Genomic DNA, 21,250 nt, shown 5'->3' on the forward strand with positions numbered 1-21,250 from the left:
CGTACCCTGAGATAAAGGTTAAAAACAAAGGCAAAAAATTACTTCTATTTACTGACACTAAGGGGCATCTAAAAATATTTGCCACTTAAAACATTTATAATAAAACTATTAAAAGTAAATTACAATTAAAACAATTTAAATTTAACTCATTCTGATAGGTATTTTATAGAAGCTTTTTTCAGCCATGGGATAGAAAAATAAAAAAGGTAATTGTGACTTTTTTATCTCACAATTCTGAGAAAAAGAAAAAAAAAACCGTCAAAACTGCAAGATGAAAAAAAATTGGTGACATGTAAAATTAGAATTCTGAGTAGAAAAAAAGTTCGAATTGCGAGATGTAAACTTGCAACTGCAAGTTTATAACTTGTATTTCTGAGGAAAAAAGTCAGAATTGTGAGATTTAAACTTACAACTAAGACAAAAAAAACTCAAATAATAAAAAAAAAAACCTCAAAAAGTTGCAAATTACCTTTTTTATTTTTTTTATTCCATGGCATCAAGAAAGTTTCCATGTTACTTCAGCACTGTGTGATGGTCGTAACTGTGTTTTTGTGTTATATTGTGCTTCTGGACTGAAATGGGAAGCACCCCTTGCTGGGTCAGGAAGATGAACCAGCCTAAACACTTATTTATTTTGGCTGCTGCACCTGGTCAGAACAGGTGTTGTTGTTTTGTGTGTTTGTGTGTGTGTGTGTGTGTGTGTGTGTGTGTGTGTGTGTGTGTGTGTTTGTGTGCTTGTGTTACCTGTGAGACCAGCAGCAGCTGCAGGGAGTGCTCAAAAGAGTGCAGAAGTCTATGCAGTGTGCCAGGGTTGGCCGAGCTCACCTGACATGACCTCACCTCTGGCAGCTGTCTCATCTTCCCCTCGATCTGGACCAGCACCTACAAAACACAAACACAGACACAATGATGATTCCTCATATTTCAGTCAACTGTGAATGGGTTTCAAAAAAACGTGTTTTATTTGGCTGTATGTGTGCTTGTTTACCTCCTGACAGTCAGTGAAGAACTTGTGTAGCTGGTACGAGGCTGCAAGCATCTGCGCTCTGGTCTCCATGAGCTCCAGAAGATCTGCCCAGGACTCATTCAGCCCATCTTTCCACTCTGCAATGGTGGCAGCATCAGAGTGACTGCAGTCAATCATCTCATTCACCATCTTATTGACTGAATCCATCTGTTTCTGGCCAACTGCACGTGTCTCAGTGGAGAACTGAGTAAAGCTGCTCTGCAGAGACTGGGAAAATTAAACAGGACCAAAACAACATGTCAGAGATCAGCTCACAGAAGCTTCAACAGGAGAGAACAACAGCACAGGACTTGATTTAATCCATTTGCAAACATTAAATGTGATATCACATTAACTATTAGCAAGAGTTTAGGAAGAATGCATTTTTCATTCAACAGTAGCCTAAACAGCTTCTTTTTTTTTTTACATTATTTCCAACCAAAGTGGCATTAGCAGAAAAGGAAAATTATTTTCAGTGGCAGAATAATGAATAGGAGGATTAATAAGTAAAACAGGGTCAATATTGATCTCATCTGGATTTTAAAGTTGATGTCAGTATATATTGCATCCTTGAAGTGTGTGTGTGTGTGTGTGTGTGTGGTGTGTGTGTGTGTGTGTGTGTGTGTGTGTGTGAGTGAGTGAGAGAGCTGGTGATACCGTGACGTGCTCGAGGTCCTGGCCGAGTTCAGTGGAGCTGGCAACAGCCTCCCTCTCAGAGATCCATTTCTCCAGCGCCTCTACCTCTCGCTTCAGCTGATACAACCAGTATTGCTGCTCCAGCTTTGTTTTCCTCTGTTCCACCAGGTCTTTTAGAGATACATATAGCCGGTCTATATGAGCCTGCTGTTTGGTGATTTTGCTCACTGAGAGAGAGAGAGAGAGAGAGAGGGGAGGTAAGAGAGAAGAAAGAGACAGACAGCAGATAAACTTATTTTTGGTTACACCGCCGTACTTGTAAACAGTTAAATCTACATTCAACATCTGGGGTCGAATTTAAAAAAATAATAATAATAATTTTTTTAAGATGTCTCTTATGCTCACTAAAACTGCATTTATATGATACAAACAAAGTAAAAACTGTTACATTGTTAAAATAATTGTTTTCTATTTTAAAATGTAATTATTCCTATGAATTAATTTTCAGCAGTCCTCTGTGTCGCATGATTCTTCAGAAATCAATTATTTTTGCTTTTTTCACACATCTGTGAATATTTATGTACCTGTCTGGATGTCCCAGCTCAAGCATGCGACGGCACTGCTGGGACAGTGAGCTCACTGTCTCTGCATAATTCTCCACTGTTTGCTCTAATGCCAACTGCTCTTTCAGTAACCTAAAAGTGCTGGCCTCATCCTACGGACAAAGAGGATAGAGAGAAGAAAGAATAAATCTTGGTTTACAAAGTGAAAGACAAGCAGACCACATCACACTGACCACAGTTTTTACCACAACCCTGCTATGGTCTCTACTCTGAAAGACTTCTTTTAAATACACATTAGGCTGATGATACACAGGGCAAGTTTTTGAGCAATTTTGTTGCACTGATTTGGAGCAATGTAGTTTGGGTACTTTCCCATTTGAGAATGGGGTAAGAAATTTCTATCTGGATATTTTAGATCGGTCATGGGCCCTGTGTCTCACCTGGTTTGCCCACTGACGGCAACATTGCTCAAAATGTTGCCCCATGTATCATCAGCCTGAGAGATAGTTCACCCAAAAACCTAGTTCACCTTGAATGTAGTACTTCCCTTGCTGTATATGGTGGGTCAGAAACCACTCAGATTTAATGAAAATATCTTAATTTGTGAAGATGAATGAAAGTCTTACGGCTTTCGAATGACACGAGAAGGAGTAATTAAGGACAGAATTTTAATTTTCAGGTGAACTATACCTTTTAACCCAACATTCCTAAATACTGTCATTTAATTTATAGATGGACTGAGTTTTAGGTACTGTACATACGTTTCCTTTCTCCTCATTGAGGGGACCTGAAGTTTCTGTCCACTGAGCCAAGACTCCACCTTCGCTGCCTGGGTGTAGTACTGCTGGGCATGGTTCACGGCATCCAGCATCACTGTGCGACGTTCCATCTCTACCTGAAGCACCTCCCACAGCTGCCTCACATGCCCCGCCCCCTCACGCACAAGCTCCACCTCTGGGGTCCGCAGGGCAGCAATGGCCTCCGCCCTTTCCAGCACCTCCTCAACCCGCCCCCTCTGAGCTTGTATCTCCATCTGCAGTGCCTGCATGTCCAGTCACACACAAGTGAGCTGTCAGTCAAAGCTCTACGGCCAACCAAATCACATTACTGGAATCAGAAGCCATGAGAACCAGGCTATCAAGGGCAGCTGAATTAAATATCCCCAGGCTTAAACCTCAATTGTATCCAGAAATTTGCAATAAGACTAACGATACATCAAACAAGACAGGTAATTAATAATTAATTAATAGTTGGCTTTTAACCATTCATGTAAGTTTCCATCATTTATGAGATGATTCCCCGCCACTGAGGGAAATCTTTCTGTGTTTTCACTGTTATACAGTAGGAGGCGCTATAACACACCTTCTGAAAGAGTACTGAATTCCTGGATCAAAACAAGGCGAAGAAGCAGAAACAAACGATCATGTATGTAAGCAGATGCATATGTAAAATATCACAATCATCAAGCATTAAACACAGCATATAAATCAAAACTGCCTAATGTTACCATTGAAATGTTGACCCAGGAAGTGGTATAAGACTCTGCAAGCTTTGGGAGTGTTCTACTCCATCTATATTTGATCATCGTTCTGAATCTAATCCAGACATATTCTTCTACAAAAATGAGATTTTCTCAGCTTTTTGTGCAGAATAATGCTTTTTCATGAAACTTACCTACATTCAAGCATTTATAAAAAAAAAATAAACTAAAAAAAATATGAAGCTTAAATAAAACTTTGTTTTCTTTTGCTTAAAAAGCAGAGGCTCTGCTCTTTCTTTTGACATATTGCAAGTTCAGACATTTATACAACAAAATATTTTTGGGGCCATGAAAATTTTGTGAAAATGATAAAAAACACTGGCAGTGGCTGGCAACTTAAAAAAAAAAAAAAAACAATGGCGGGGAAAGAGTTAAGGCCAGTTCAAACTAGATGTATTATAGTTAACTAAAACTAAAACAGCAATAAAAAAAATGCTTTCATTACGAAAATAAAAAACAAAACAAACTTTGGAATAAAATATTTTTTAAAACTATTTCATTACAGTTACCACATCTCATTTTCTTTTAGTACAACTCTAAGTACTAAAATACCTAAAACAGCATGAAAACTAAAGCTTATAAATTAAATAAATAAAAAACTACATAGACGTATTTAAAAAAAATAATAATAAAAATGAAAAAAAACAACAATAAAATTACTCAATGTTGAACTAAAATTAAAGGAGAAAACAGAAAATATAAACATTTAAAATATTAATAAATACTATACTAAACTATTAGTATGTTAATGATACTTAAATAACTGGTTTACACCAAGAATGATTACTATAAAAATATCTAAAACAATAAATATATTAGGATCAACACCAATGATAACATTCTGTTTGTTATAAGTGTGTGCTGTAGCTATGTCGCCTGCTGCTTTAAATGCATGAGCTCTTTTAAGTCAAGGGGATTCTGATTGGCTGTCAATGTTTATTTATCGTTCATCAGATGGGAAAAAAAATCATTTGAAAATGATTTCAACAATACTGTTGCTTTGTGTTGTTATACAGTAGTTATAGTGTGGACTTCCCTTTTCTCAAAGAATTACAACGATTATTAAAACACTATTATTGTTATATGTCCTTGATGTGAGCGGGCCCTTTACAAATTAAGACCGGTTAATCAATCCAACTGATTGAGGATTACTGAGTGAATTGATTGACAGATTCCAAAAGTCATTTGTATCATCTTTGGGCTCTTGGCCTATAAGATACATCAATTCCCAGACCTCTCATACTTTACTCTGCTCTCTCTGTCTTTTATAGTCTTATAGTTAACAGATGTTGGCAGGAAAAACTTCTTACATCATTTTTATGAACGTACAAATAAGTTGAAGTTACATCAGATGAGTTACATTATATCTGATGCATCTGGTGTCCCAAAACGATAAACCTTCACTGTATCAGGGCAAAGAGTAGTACTGACTGTTTAAGTCACCATGATCAATGCTAAACCCTTCAAATTGTTTCAGATGGACACTTTCTCCGAAAAAAATTGTGGGGTTATGGGTATGACAACCTAATGAAGGTGATATAAACTTTATGTGCATGTTTTGGCATTCATAATGACTTAAAGGGATACTCCACCCCCAAAATGGAAATTTTGTCACTAATCACTTACCCCCATGTCCTTCCAAACCCGTAAAAGCTGCGTTCGTCTTCGGAACACAATTTAAGATATTTTGGATGAAAACCTGGAAGCCTGTGACTGTCCCATAGATTGCCAAATATATAACAGTGTCAAGGTCCATCAAAAGGTATGAAAAGTCGTCGTCAGAATACTCCATCTGCCATCAAACATGCAATCTGGGTTATATGAAGCTCGTTGACAGGAACACTTTTTGTAAGCGAAGAAAACAAAAAATAACAACTTTATTCAATAATTCCTTTGTCAACGATCTCCTCTGTGTCTTTTCATATCACCATATGCTGCGTATGCTCTATTCTGTATCATCCGCGCCACAAGGATGCGCTGTTTCTACGTGTATTTAGCTTTGATTTGAAATAAAACAGCGCATCCTTGTGGCGCGGATGATACAGAAGAGCATAGTCGTTATTTAGAGAATAAAGTTGTTATTTTTGTTTTCTTGGCTTACAAAAAGTGTTCCCGTCGCTTCATATACCCAAGATTCAAGATTTTTATTCGTCACCATACACGATTATATAGAGAGAATATATAACCAGCAGTGAAATGTGAGTCAGGTCTGCTCCCATGGACAGTGCAATTATTAAAGGATACAACACAGATGAAAATATACATAAATATATGTATGAAAGAATTAAATAAAAGTTAAACAATAAAAATATAAGAATACAATATAAAAAAGATGTATACTGTAGAATTAAATATAGAATAGAACATTACTGTGCATGAAAGTATACTGTAGTCTTAAATTTTAAGATACACAGGAATGTGCAAGAGGCAAATGTGCCATCATGTGCATTATACTGCTTAATCTTAAATAACAAGATACACAGGATGTACAAAAGGGAATGTGCCAACAGGTTGATACTGTCAGTATGTCAATATGAGGTAGAGAAGAAGAATATCCTTACTGATTAAGTGACATCTTAGAGTGTGAGACATGTAGATTGTTGTTAAGAGGCTTGGTTTTGATGTTTTAGGAGCCTGATGGCCTCCCTAAGTCTCTTGGTTTTTGCCATCAGGCTTACCCAGATTGCACGTCTGATGGCCAGATGGAGTATCTGACGACGACTTTCATACCTTTTATGGACCTTAACAACTGTTATTTAATTGCCGGAAGTCTATGGGACAGTCTCAAGCTCCTAGGTTTTCATCCAAAATATCTTAAATTGTGTTTTCCGAAGACGAACAGAGCTTTTAAACGGGTTTGGAACAAAGACATGGGGACAAGTGATTAATGACAAAATTTTCATTTTAAGGGTGGAGTATCCACTTAAGGCTTTGAAACTAAAGGTGTTAATTTTTAACACAATAATTTTAGTGACTAACTGTTAAAAAAAAAAAAAAAAAAAAAAAAAAGAACCTTATCCCACTGTGATTGTCTTTATTCTGTATTTTTCGTTTATAAAAGAAAAAAACACTGTCTGTCTGAGAAATGTACTAGAATCATGTTCTATATCAGAGTTTAGATAAAATAGTTTTTTCTTTTAACTTTAGTCTCACCTTATGGGTTAATGATTAAATGTTGGACACTCTGCCAGATTCGTGCACCATATTGCTGTAGATGCGGCCAAAAGTAACCGATCCATGAATCCATTACCTAAAGAAGGCGAAAATCCAGAAATGCTGAAGGTGTAAACACCATGTGATGTTTTCGAATAACTATTAAAGTCGGTGTACCCATGCATGAAAAACATTACAGACCTTGACAGTAGCTAATGTATTTGATGTTATTCGCCCAGCAGAAACGAACAATGGAAACACAAAATTTCTGCGAAAACATCCTTCTATTGTGCAAATAAAGTTTCGTACGCACACCTCTTGAGGTGCGTTTTAAAAAGGTCATGTGAATCCTTTGCTCTGATGGTGACGGCATCATAAACTTTGAAGTAATCAGCACGACACGATCTACATCGCACCAGAGCATCCTGAAATGTTACAGTACATGCTGAAATGCCTGAGATACCATTCCCTAACAGCATGGCATCCACCTCTGACAAGCATTGGACTGCATTTATTTTTAGGTTTTCATAGCTGCCTCGCCCATGCAGGCAACAAGTAGTTTATCACTACTGCAAAACTCTATAATATACAGGCGCTTCTACCTACTTTTCCTTAACAATATTTAGTCCAATTTTATCAGGAAGTGATGATTCTTTGCTTTTTGATTATTGGATGTAGACGCAGATTTGATGCGATATATTCCAAGTTTGCGCATTAGATTAACTCCATCAACTTTGGTTGGAAACATAGCAGTATCGTGTGGTTTGGAGTGCAACTTTGTTCTTTTTACACATGAACAGTTCATGATACAGGGTTTTTAGCGCGGCTCAGCGTGGCTCAGTTTCACTGTCCATACAAGCTCATCTCTCAAACTCAAAACTTGTCTAAGGGCGTGTGAGAGTCTTGGGTCACTCTTAAAGCGGCATTTAGCCGAATGCAACCATCTTCCCCAAACACAGCTAAAGAAAAAACGGCTTACCAAACATACGCCTCGCTGTCGACAAAAATCAGCTTCCTTTGGTTTACAGCATCAAAATAAAAGCTTGATAAGGTTAATGCTTTAAAAATTAAGAAATTAAAAAGACCCAAGACAGCTTTAGTATTGGATTTTTTTTCGATCCTTTTAACAGTTGACTTTTTTAAATAATTGAATATTTTTTTCTTTTATTTATTTGCTTAATTTTTTTTTTTCAGTAATGATAATAATAAGGAATAATATGATGAATATTAGTTCTTCGATTATTTATAATTGATATTATAATCACAAACTATCTGGCGAATAGAAAGTGACACTCACAATCTCATTCTACCAGGTCCTGGGTGACTTGGTGCATTTCTTTTGAGGGCGAGAAGGATCCGCCTCCTTACCTTCAGAGGCTCGATAAGACGCGCAACAATTCGGAGTCTAGTCACGCCATCCATTGCTCTTATCCTTCTGGTCTCCTGTGATCAGCACCAGCCCTGACTTCACACAACACCTTGCATAAAGCCTGCATCTGGGCTTTCCATTGAAGACTAAGAAAAATAACGTTCCGATAACGTGAGCTTACCTACAAAAGGATGTGCAATTTCCAACTTTTTAAAAAAAAAATAAATAAAAAAATCACTTTTCCAGGTCTCACTTGATACCTCTGGCTTGTTGCTGGCTGAAAGTGGGAGCCGCAGAGGTGTGAAGGATGGGTGGTGGATGCTGGTTGTGGGTGGAGCCTAGGTGTCGGGCGGCTGGTCCTGTATGGCTTTTTGGAGATGTGCTGGTCCAAGGTGCGTCTGAGGTGTTACAGTGGGACCAGGTTACATCGTTAGATGCGGGTGCCGTTCTGCGTTTACAACAGCTGGCGGGCCTTGTTGACTTTTGGTGGTGTTCTCCAGGTGTGAGACCAGCACTCTTCTGATTTGCACCTTCAAAACTTCAGCCTAACACCCTGATCGCAACTCTCGGGCTGTTTCCTGGATCAGCTCTCCTCGCCCTCCTAAACATACAAATGTAACATAATCTCATCATGAACGGGTTCGTCTATGCTCTGACCCTCAACCCCGTTCATCCTTGCCCAGTTTATGTTGTATGTGCTGTGTGTGTATTGTAAGATGGAAAGGGATCAAAGTTAAAGAGGAGTATCTGTCTCTTCCGAACCACGGCTGTCGAAGTATGTCCAGCCTCCTAAAATAGGGCCGCCCATTCACACACACACCTCTATATATACACACACACTCACTGCTCTCTCTCTCTCTATGCATCAGTGTGTCAAGGATCATCTCTTCCTTCACTCTGCAGAAACGTAACATGAGAAATTAAATTTACTTCATGATTCTCTTTTCAAATAAACGATCTACATCCCTCTTTTATCATCAAGAGCCGTCACTGTGTGTGTGTGCCTGCTGTGTGTGTGTGTATCTGGTGTGTGTACACGTGTGTCAATGTCCATACCGTGTGTGCGTTTGTGGTTCAATAATGCAGTGCGAGGCATTTCTCCTTTTGGCACAAGTCGCCTGCTCCCCTGTACTGCAGAGAGCGGAAAGAGTGTGTGAGAGAAGGAGAGAGAGAAACAGATGGAGAAAACAAGAGGAGAACAGAGTAAGGAACCGAAAAAAATGGGATGGCTGTTGGATGCCGAAAACAAAAAGATGGAGAAGAAGATCGAACTGAAGGTGGAAATTAAAAACCTATTGACAGATGGATGCTGAAGTATTTCTGACTTGGTTGTTAAGCATTGCTAGGGTGTTCTAGCTAGTTGCTAGGCATTTGTTAGATGTCTTAGCCGGCTGCTAGAAATTTCTGAAGGGCGATCATGGCTGTTTGTGCCAGTTGCTAAGGAGTTCTAACCATTCCAAGTGTGTTCCAGCCATAGTCCTATCTATGTATATGACAGATGTCTTATTAGCTGCTGGTTTCTATCGGGCCGTTATTAACATCATTTTTAAGCCCGGGCTCTGCCATATTGTCCGGTGAACACTCAAGAGCAAGCTGGGACTGTGCATCGGCAAACCGTGGTTATAATGCACGTATATCCTATATCTGAAACAGACTTCAGCAGATGATTTTTGCCCTAAACTAACACAAATACAACAAGACAAGCACACAACAGAACATTGTTAAAAACTGTAATATTGAAATTAATACATAGTAAAAACACAAACCACGTGTATTCTCCACCTATGAAAGTTTATCCCATTTCTTAAGGATTAGAATTTAACCAGGAGGCTGGTGCAATGGGCGAGCCATATTGCAAAACTCAGATTTTGATATTGTGAGTAATGACCACATTTACTGTTACAAGATGACGTGACTGATGCTTTAATGTGTCTGAAGCGGCGAGTGTGGCATCTCTTCCTACCACATATCTATGGTTTCAAAACTGATTGCTATAGGAATTGCTCAGGTGTTGTGGCTGGTCTATAGGCATAGTAAGGTGAATTGGGGAGGAAGTAGAAAACATTATTATGAGCATTAAAAAAGTTTATATATAAAAGCTGCTGTGATGTGAAATTTTAGATGTTTGCATTTTTTTATTTGAGTGTTGATTATGACATTGACTTACTTAGTATTACAAATTACTTAATCTGCATATGTGTGTGCGAGACAGAGAAAATGATGTGTGAGTCTAAAACTATGTTATTTTGCATATATATAGTACATCATGTGTTCTCGTGAATTGGGCCTGTGTGAAACAAGGAGGCAAGGTCCAGCTCTAAGGACATCATCGTGTCCTGTGATTGGTCCCAGCCGCATGTCTGTCATCGAAGGATGCTGAGCTGAGTGAGTCTGGAAGTGGGGGGGAGGGGGCGGGGGAAAACACACTCCAGTAAGGACAAAGAGTTCACCAATCACAGCTGGGGGACGCGGTGTCATTGCTTCTGCTGTTTCTCAGGTTACAGCCTCACATTAACTTGCGTTTTCCACGGCTACGTACCACTATCTAAGAGTGAAGCGTGTTTGTGTTTGTGTGTGATGCCTGTAATTGCTCTCTCAATTCAGCTGGCAGCTCCTCAGGGGCTACAGAAATCAGTTGCCAAAGGTTCGGGAAATACTGGCAGCCATCTTAGTTCAGCCAAACAAAAAAAAAAAAGTGCTAAAAATGAAGAAACTGTTCTCCTGCAAAAAACATGCCATGTTGCTGCCCATATTTCTTGCACATTATTGGCCACCAAAGAGGAAACAGACAGTATTTTTAAATTGTTAATATGCCTAATTTTTTATGTACTGTAGCAAAGTTTGTAGTACTGAAGAGATTTCAAGACATGTATCCAGAGCCCCCCATCACTGAAAATAAATAAGGATAATATGAAACTTATGAATTTGAGTTAATAAAGCTTATTATAATGGCTAGGTATCCTATGTTTCTTAATTACGTTTTCTGGTGGCTGTGGCTTTAGCTCAAGATGCACCAATACTAAATCATTACATTTGAGTGAGGATGGGCCACGGGGTAACGTTTTCTCAAAAGTTACAGCAATTAACAATCATAAAAACAATGATTGGGTGACTTTTAAAGGATGTATTTTTCTTTGATGACGAAATTAAACTTAAGTGCAAGTTGTGCACCACCAATCTGTCAAAGAATTAACATTAATCAGACATCATTATCATATGCATCCACAATGTGTGCTACAATTCTAACTTGCACAAGTTAATTGTGAAAATGTAAGTTGTAGAGGTGTAACGATTCACTTGCATTGATATTACAAACCCTGACGATGCATATGCATCGATCTTGAAACATGATTTTTGAATCATGAATAGCCAATTTCAGACAGTAATCGATTTAAAACGCTAAGAATCGATTCCCTCCCAGAATTGCAATTTCTATAGCGATTCAATGCTTTCAAAATATATACACATTAAATTACTACAATCACAAATTGATGGAGAGGTTAATACAGTGTTCGTGGCCTCGGATCTCTCCTTCACACGCTCCACTGTTTAGGGACTCCTTAGGGACTCATGGCAGTAATGCTAAAGTGAAATAGTTTTACTTTTCTGTAGTTTTTCAAGGTCGAAAGCTGCGTATTTTATTGCATGGACGGCGGAGCAGAAATGTAAGTGTCTAAAGCATACGCACAGTTCCACTGAATGATAAATGGGTTTTTAACAATGGTGCTGAAACTGAATGTACGAAAGAAACTGTTAAAATAAACCACAGCATTAACAACAACCTTGAAATAACAGCGCAAGGTTTATTTGATAATCAGATGCATGAAAGTAGCGTTCGTTGATATAGAAACAGATATCGGGTGTGTTTTCTTTCAGAATCATCATTCGCCGATGGAGAGGAAAAGTTAAATACTATAGCATTTTATTTTATGAAAATGAGATAAAGAAGTTTTCGCACTGAAAGAGAAGTGATCTCGCGCTCATAGACGTGCCAGGCTATATCTGCAGCTAAGCTGAATAAAAAGCAGAATGAACTGATGAAACGTTAAGACAAAAAAACACAATAAATAAATACAATTTATGAGTGATGCAGGGCTAATTGACATGTCATTTATTACAGTACAGAAAATATAAAGTATAATATAAAGTATATTTTCTACCTTATTCTGTACAGTAAATTTAAATAATTGTTTGTAGTAGCCTATATAAAACAATCATAAAATTGCTATTAGGAAAACATTATAGATTACAAATGATTGATTATTGTCCAGGAGTGTATTTGATTTCTTATAGCAAATTCAAAGTAATAAATAAGAAAATAATTCCTTGTAAAAAATAATAGTAATAATAAAAATAATTATGATAATACATACATACATAAAATTTTTGTATTTTGACCTTTCCGTCCCTTCTGAAATGATGGCTACGCCCCTGGTGTGACAAAATGTTAGCCTATTCATAATACTTTTAAAAAGCTCTTTTTTTTAAATCTTGGCTTACATAAATTTCTACATATGTCATGTCCTGTCATGCCATAGCATCATTAAACTAGCATCTAACAATGGACAAAAGTGTTTTTCCTCTAACCTATGGTTCTGTAACCATAAAGGCTGCTGTGTAATTTGCACCCTGACTAAGCATTTAAATAATCCTGTGAATGCACTTAAAGAATGTAGAATCTAATCGTTATAATCGAATAGAATCAAATTTAATTGTGAATTGAATATAATTGAATCGTTCTAAATTTGCAAAAATTGTTCTTGAATCGAATCGAAAACCTATGAATCATGAATCGAATCAAATCGCTGTCTACCCAAAGATTCACAGCCGTAGTAAGTTGTAATGTTGTATACATAGCTGACTGATCTTATATAGGAAGCGTTTGCTTGTGTTATTTAATCCATTGATAAAGTGCTTCAGTTTACCAGAGTTCATTCACTTTTCAGCTTTAGCCTCAGCTCACGTAGATCAAACAACAGTTGAATGATTGAATATTATTGAATAGTATCAGTGTAACTAAACTGATGATTTTATTATTTGAACCAATCACATTCCTTATAAAATGTCATTTTCCAAAAACACTGATTCATTAAAAAAAAAAAGATACATCTAGAATTCTACAGAATAAAAATAAAATAATTCTAAATTCTACAATGACCTGCACAACTGTAAAATAGATCCTAGATTTCTGACACAGCTGTAGTCCTGAAACAAAATCCTGAAGAACTGGGAGAGAAAAGGAAGCATGTTGCAGATTGCACAGAAAGCAGAATTAGACTCTCCTTCTTCAAACTGAACAGAACAAGCAAACATCTGACAATTCAAAGTCAAATGCACAACACGCAAAGACATAAAACTTTGTCTTGACTTAGTGGGGGAAAAAAAACTATTTTCTACATCAAATATTCAACATATACACATAAGCCCATGCATATGCTGATGAATCTTATTCACTGCAGGATTCAGATTATAAAAAGCTATTTCACTCATGAGATTGGTTTGCATGTTTGATATGGTCCACTGAAATCACCCGAAATAAAGCTTTGTGAAACACTGGCACTGAAGTACCAGAACAACATTAATCACAAGTTTCACAAAAGGCCTGGAGATACATGACAGTCACATCCACATAGAGCAGCCAAGAAGCTGCTGATTTCCACTGGCATTTACAGATCAAGAAAAGAAAGATTCGCACCATTTATTACAACTGAAGATATTATGTAATGCTATGATATTACACTTTCCAAACCATGATCTGACACTGATCCATGTCAGGGCTGGGCGATTCATTGAATATTCACAATATATTAAAATTTACTTTTATAATGATAACAATATATGCAACACAGACAATGCTGTGATGATATCTTAATGCTTTTTAATTGTAAATTACATTTCCCAAAGACTGTCATTAGAGTTGTACACTAGCAATTCTTCTTAAGACAAAGTTAAGACAAAGATGTTTCAATAGTAATGTTCATTTAAGTCTGATTGTATGGGATTAGAAGGTTGTAGCAATAAATAAATAAAATAGTAATGTTGTATTTTTGTTTATCAATTATATGCACATAAATTAAATAAAAATAAAAATTAACATAAACCAATATCCATACAAATATAAATCTAATTTTTCCTGTATATTTAGAGAAAAACAGTGTGTATACATGCCTTTAGGTTAAAATTCTTTAAAAATTTTGAATATACATGCTAAAACGTCTGTTTGTTTGAAATGCTGATCTTTTTGTTTGCCTGATTTAAAAAATATATTTATTTTATTTCCCTATGTCACATTCATTACAAAGAACTATATTAACAGAACCAGTATTTCTTGCCACATGACAAGATTTTTTTAAGAGTACAAACCAGTCTGATTTCTGCCTGGAAACTAATTGTTGATTTTAATAATTCGAGTAAGAGGGCTCCTCCTCTAGGCAAGCTCTGACACATAAGCATAAGAAAATACACGAGTGACATTTGAAATCAGCTTGAATAAAGATTAGCTTAATTATTATAAAGTAGTGCGGTCAGCCTAAATGCTACAGAGTTTAGAATCTTACATCATCTATTCTTTGGTGAACTGTAAATAGCACCGAACTTCATTCAGTCAAACATGGAAGAAACATGAGAAGAGAAAACAAGGCCAAAACAGAAAGATAGCAGGCCCACAACATCTAATAGGACATTCAGACATGTTGTAAATCAGTGTATTGCGGTACAAATCAACCACAGGAACACAGTGACGAATCAGGAACAAGGCATTTGAGATATTATTAACCAAATCATCAATGCAGCAAAATGATTCTGAAATTTCTAGTCAGATCGGGAATGTTTACCACTTAAAAACACACTAATCAATTAAGACAGAAACCTTTGTGGAAGAGCTCCTTCACCTTCACCTATGTTTAGATCTTCTTGCCATCACAACCCCAATATAATACAAAAATAGAGAAAACACACTTGCAACACTACCACATACTAGCATCTCGGTCCACACAGCATCATGCATCTACCATAAACTCACACACACGTATGCCACTTCATGGATTCAGATAATGAATTCATATTTTGCACAGTTTAATTCTTGGTTTCGGTTTTGTAAATATTTTTGAGACAATTCAGCACCACATCAGTGAGGTTGATTCTCAGCTTTCCACCTACTTTCAACATGAAAGAGGAACAGTAGCAGCATCTACGCAGTCATACAGTGACACACAATGCATCATGTCATGGTTCCTTGCCATTTTCTGTGATCAGCAATACTAGCAAATATCCCATTAAAACCCATCATACCTTTAGACTGATTTACATGATACTAATCATATTAATGCCCCTGCCATCACACAAGGTGCTCTATGGTTTCAGACACTTCACAGTGCCATTCGAAACCCAGCCATCACACTTCAGCAGCACCAGGATGTCCTGTCGTGTATCAGGCCATGATAAGCAATCTTTCAGGACAGCATGTACCGGATCAGAACAGGTCACCTGGGATCAAATATTGTATTGCAGGGCATCATAAGGCACCATAGACCAACTGAAACTGAACATGTTATATAACATTTAATGGCAAGTGATATTTAAAAAATAAGATAAGAAATAAGATCTTAAATAGGAACACATCGAAAATGTAAAAATTCTAGTTGACACCAATAAGCTGATAACTGGCTGATAACCAATACATGGCCAATAACACACGAAAATCTAAAACCAACATTTGTCATCAATGTCAGATCAGTGTTTTGGTGTTTAAGCAAATGTAAGCATCACAAACATTACAATACGGATAGCCATTTATTTTGAGAATGTGAAATGTTCTATAAAAGTGAGATAGCAGCATCCTTCAAGAAACTGTGAAACGGTGTAATCTTAGCTGTACTGTAGTGTTACACCTATAAGTTAGATGACTGCAAAAGTAATCTAAAATAAAAATAAAAATGGTATATTGAATAAATGAGCATGCATACCTAAATATCCAATACACATTGAAACAATTTATGTAAAATTTATTTAACCTTGTTATAAATGAGTAAATATGGAAGTAACGAAGAGCGAAGAAGAAATCCTGCACACTGCCTGATACTCATTGGATCATAACCAACACTGGATTTCCTGCAATCTATGGCGATTTTGGGATTTCTTCTTATCTCAACACTAATTTAAGGAAAGAAAAAAACATGCATGATTTTGGACACTCCTTTTTGAATAAACATCCCAAATTCTACACCTATATGCCAGAATCTGTCATCAGTTCATCTTCAATCAACCCCAAATTTGTTCTAAACCCATTCTCAACCAACCATCAAGCATTCGCCTCAAATCTATTCTCCGTTCATCCTCAATCAAGGCCAAATGCCCTCAACTAAACCACAACCAAAGCTCGGCCCATCCATAATCAATTTTCAATCTAAATCCTTTTTTCAACTAATCCTGAATCTTTTCTCAATTCATTCTAAACCATTCCTGAATCTGTTCTCAGTTTTCAGCTAATTTTTTTGTCTTATTTCCTTCATACTTCTCATGCGCTCCAAATTCAACTGAGAATTCATACTGGCTCAGTAATGTTTTTCACAATTCCCAGGATAAAAGTAAGGTCTAGGAACAGAATTTACATTTATTAACCAAGAGTCACCAAGCCACCAAGGCTGCATTTATTTTGATCAAAAGTATAGTAAAAACAGTAATATAGTGAAATATTATTACAATTTTAAATAAAATAACAGTTTTTTTATATATGTATAAATTTTAAAAAGCAATTTATTTCTAAATATTCAGCAGTCACTACTCCAGATGTCAGAGACACATGAGCTATCATCAGAAATCAGTCTATATGCTGATTTACAGTTCTTATAATTATCAGTGTTCAAAACAGTTGTGCTGCTTAATATTTTTGGGCAAACCATTTAAGGATTCTTTGATGAATAGAAGGTTCAAAAGAATAGCATGTATTTAAAAAATAAATCTTTACTGACACTTTTGATAAATTTAATGCATCAATGCTGAAAAAATTAAGTCCTTTTGTAAACAATTGCATCCTTATAAATTTATATATATTTACGAAGAAACTGTGCTCATAAAGCCAATGTGTTGGAAAGGAGTCAGAGCCCATGCAGTTACCTGAAGAGCACCTTATGTACAAAGTGCCCACCTGTATATTCATTTTTCCCTTCTTTACGCCATCCCATTTCTTTAATTTCATCATCTGTGACTCACCTGTTCGATCTTGGCGAGCCATTCTTTGTTACGGGCCAGTTCGGCCATGAAGGCCTGGTGCTTCATCCATTTCCTGTGCAGCTTCTGAGCTTCATCTCGAGCTCCATCGCGAGCTGTCAGCATCCTATTGGCCTCTGGGAGCTCTACTCAGCTACACCATACACACACATGCACAGAGCAGTCAGCAGACAGCTACGACACAGACACACTCTGTCACAATCTTTTAGCCATCATTTCCACACGCACACACACAGCACCAGGCCCTCTACACTCCACATCAATACAACACTGCAGCACCACGAAAAACCTCTTCACCTGCACCACCAGCACACACACATCCCAAAAATGTCCAGAGCAGAGGAGAGAGCAGCACCTCAGCAGAATGTGCAGCAGCAGTGGGGTCTGGAGCTCAGGGGTGGGGGATCCACTGGGTCCTCATGTCCTCCAAGTTAGCGTCCAGGCCCCTGCAGTTCTGCTGCAGTATTCGTGCGTCAGTCCAACGGCTCAGAAAAAACAACCGGTACGCACACACACGCAAGACAGACACCCACTGAAAGTGCTTGGTCTCCTACAGAAACCTTCGGTAGGGCTGTTTCCTGTAAAAAATCACTGCATTATAATCCTTCAAGCCACATGAGAACCAAAAGCAGCGTCTTCGCCTGCTTGTGTCCACGTCAGGGGCGAAGCTCTGGTTTGAGCGCTGAATGGATTCGCCGTCCTGCTGTCGACGTGGGTGGATGTGGGGTTCGGAGGAGTGGGAGGAGTCGCTGATGTGCGTGTATGTTGGGGGGGGGCAGCAGATTTAGACACCTAAAGACACAAGTTACCCTCTTTGAATGAGCTCACGCACTCGCAAACATCGTGCTGCGGAGGATGCGACGGCTGAATGGATGCACACGTGTGCTTTTGTGGGCAGATTCTCATGTGCTCTAGTGTGATTGCAATGCAGCATGCTGCAGTCTCTCTCTCTCTCTCTCTCTCTCTCTCTCTCTCTCTGTCAGCGCAGAGAAAACCGCCTCAATCCTATCAACAGACTTTACTGCAGTGCCTCAGATTGAGGGAGGGAGGGAGGGAGAGAGCAAGAAAGAGGGAGAGGCAGAGAGAATGATAGAGAGAGGGAGAAAGGGAGGGGGTGATAGAGGATGAGGAGAGAGAAAGGAAAAAAATAGGCTTAAGGATGGCACATTGGCTACAAAGGGAGATAGAAATACTGGACAAACACACCTTGTATAGGCAGGGAAAAGGGGAAATGGGAAAGACAGGTGTAAAGAGAGGGAAAAGTAAGCGGGCGACATTTTTTAGTGTAACTAGGGATGTTTAACTGCACCACGAGGACAGATGTCTATGTGTGTGTGTGTGTGTGTGTGTATGTGTGTTGGGAGACAGTAAGCAAAGGAGAACAGATCGGTTTAGAAAACAACCACAGGGATGCTGAGGAACTGGAGGTCACAGCCTCAGCAGTAGTGTTGGGTAGTTGCCACAGGGGTGTGTGTGTGTGTGTAAGAACATCCAGAAGGGAAGATGTGTCTTACATGAGCACTGAGAAGAGACTAGAAAAATTAACTGGAGAGGTGGATTGTGTTATTACAAAGGTAAAAGGGGACATCCAATGGTTCAGTGGGAGATATCTTGACTGTGTGTCTATAAGGAATCTGTCATCATTTCAAACAGCTGAGTGAGAGCAGGGGAAAGGACACACACGTGTCGCTGTAGCATAGCTGCTTCCAATTTAAAGAGACAGACACATGTTTTAGAAATGCACACACCCAAGAAACAGAGGTTTTGGGCTGGAATACATCTACAGAAATGTACGGATATGATTTCAGAAACAACTGAAGCAATTAAGCATCAGTGTTATTAACTGCAGGATTTGGATTAACAGGAAATAAAAGACAAAAAGTGTACCATGTGCCTTACAGGATCTGTATGAAACCCTGCGTGCTTGTCATATTTTACATTTGCTGATAGTCTAATTAAAATTTTAAAAGTTTTGTAGCTTTAAGCCTATTATATTTGAGATCACATTTATGCTACTGCTGTGGTTTTCAAACTAGGGTATGCAGATTATTTTAGGGGGGGGGAATCCAAAAAGAAATTTACACTTGACATTTTTAACAGTGAGGAATTGGAAATTATAGATATTAAGAAAAGACATTTCTTAAGAATTCTTATGAATGAAAATACATATGTCTTTATATTTGTATAATTTTGAAGGCTTACAAAAAAAAAACTTGACGAAAAAATGTTTTTGGTTATATATGCATTTAAAAATGTAGGTTACTAATTTATAATTGACATCTGCCACTATTTTAATGCTAATAAAGTAAGGAGACAGTAGCTCAGAGATAGAAAATCAAATAATTATAAAAACCTAGCATTTAAATGAATCAGAACTGCCAGCCTCAGATCTTGGTTTGGATATGGCCGTACTCCAAAAACGAATCAGCATTCTGGCACGTCTGCAGGTACAGCTGAAGGTGGTGGTGAGAAATCCTTCAAATTCAAATGAAAAGTGTCCTTATTGCCTCTTTTCATGATACAATCTGTGATATAACTGACCGAAACTACTGTGTTGTAGTGTCACTGCATTAGGCTGTTTGCTAATACTATTAATATTATGCTTAAAAGAGGCACACAAATAAGCTTTTTTCATTATTATTTCATTTCATTGTTTGTTTGTGTTTTTCTTTTAACTATAATAATTAGAATAACAATTAAATGTTCTGTAACCCAGTGTGCCCAGTCCAATAATTACAGATTTAAAGAATTACCAAACTGAAACGCAACATATAGGAAATGAGCATGAAAGAGATATACAAATATTCACCTTCGTTTTCATAATTTGCTGGACGTCAGCATAAACTTGTCTCCTTCCCTGTTTAAATAAACCCAGAGGCCTCCAGCTGTTTGGCGCCCCCCTGTGGACAACACGCTCTGTGATGTGGGGACAATGCCCTTCTACTACAAGAAACCACATATATTTAGGGATGAAATCATTTACATTTTTACATTTTCTATTTACACACACAATTATGTCACAAATAACGGGTTAGCACTACAAACAGCATGCCAAAGAGAGCCATTCATTTAAAGACCTTTCAGCTGTGCTGCCATTCAAGACTGCATAAAGAATAGGATTCAAGAAAACTCAATACCTTTTTCTCATTCACACACACACAAAATAAATAAATAAATAAACACACACACACACAAATGTTATGTCTATCTAAAACCATTTTTGCTTATTAGCATGGTTGAATTTGATCTCTGAAGGTCAGCAGCAAATACACTGGTTAATAAAATAGAATTTTTGTGTTAACATTTAATTTTATTGCAGGTTTGCATAATATTCTGAGTTTTCCTTTCACAGTTTTTTATTAATTTTGGAAATACTGAATCTGTTTTTGTGCAAGAGAGATGAGTAAATGCTCATTCACATTTAATCTCGAACTACAGTAACAATCATGTTCCCACATCACACACAACACCTCTGCACTTACTCCCGATTTCTCTCAACATGGGAACAGGAGAACTGTCAGTTAATAAATGGGAAAACAAAGTAACTCACAAAGTAATGCACAAAGTAAGGCATTACATATTTAAAAAATTAACTCATATTTTCTTGTAAACTAAAACGTAATGCGTTATTTAACTAGTTACTTTAAAAAGCAATCTGATTACGTAACTCAACATTAATTGCAATGTTTTACCCCCAACACTGCTTACAAAAACAGTTGATGGAACAGTGCTTACCTGGTGCACTAACATTACTG

The 21,250-nt window shown here is 37.4% G+C and overlaps 1 long non-coding RNA gene and 1 pseudogene across 1 annotated transcript; both read right to left on the reverse strand.

Annotated features, from left to right (window-relative positions):
* Positions 1-258: 258 nt before the first annotated feature.
* On the reverse strand, positions 259-3,560 carry LOC122137346 (annotated as a pseudogene).
* A 5,256-nt stretch (positions 3,561-8,816) lies between these two features.
* On the reverse strand, positions 8,817-18,413 carry LOC122137422. The gene is made up of 3 exons (XR_006154824.1): positions 17,851-18,413; positions 17,478-17,628; positions 8,817-8,868 (listed from the first exon to the last, which is right to left on the reverse strand). It is a non-coding gene; the product is annotated as an uncharacterized LOC122137422 (long non-coding RNA).
* Between the last annotated feature and the right edge of the window lie 2,837 nt (positions 18,414-21,250).

Source organism: Cyprinus carpio, chromosome B5 (assembly GCF_018340385.1).
Source record: "Cyprinus carpio isolate SPL01 chromosome B5, ASM1834038v1, whole genome shotgun sequence".
NCBI classification, from domain to species: Eukaryota; Metazoa; Chordata; class Actinopteri; order Cypriniformes; family Cyprinidae; genus Cyprinus; species Cyprinus carpio.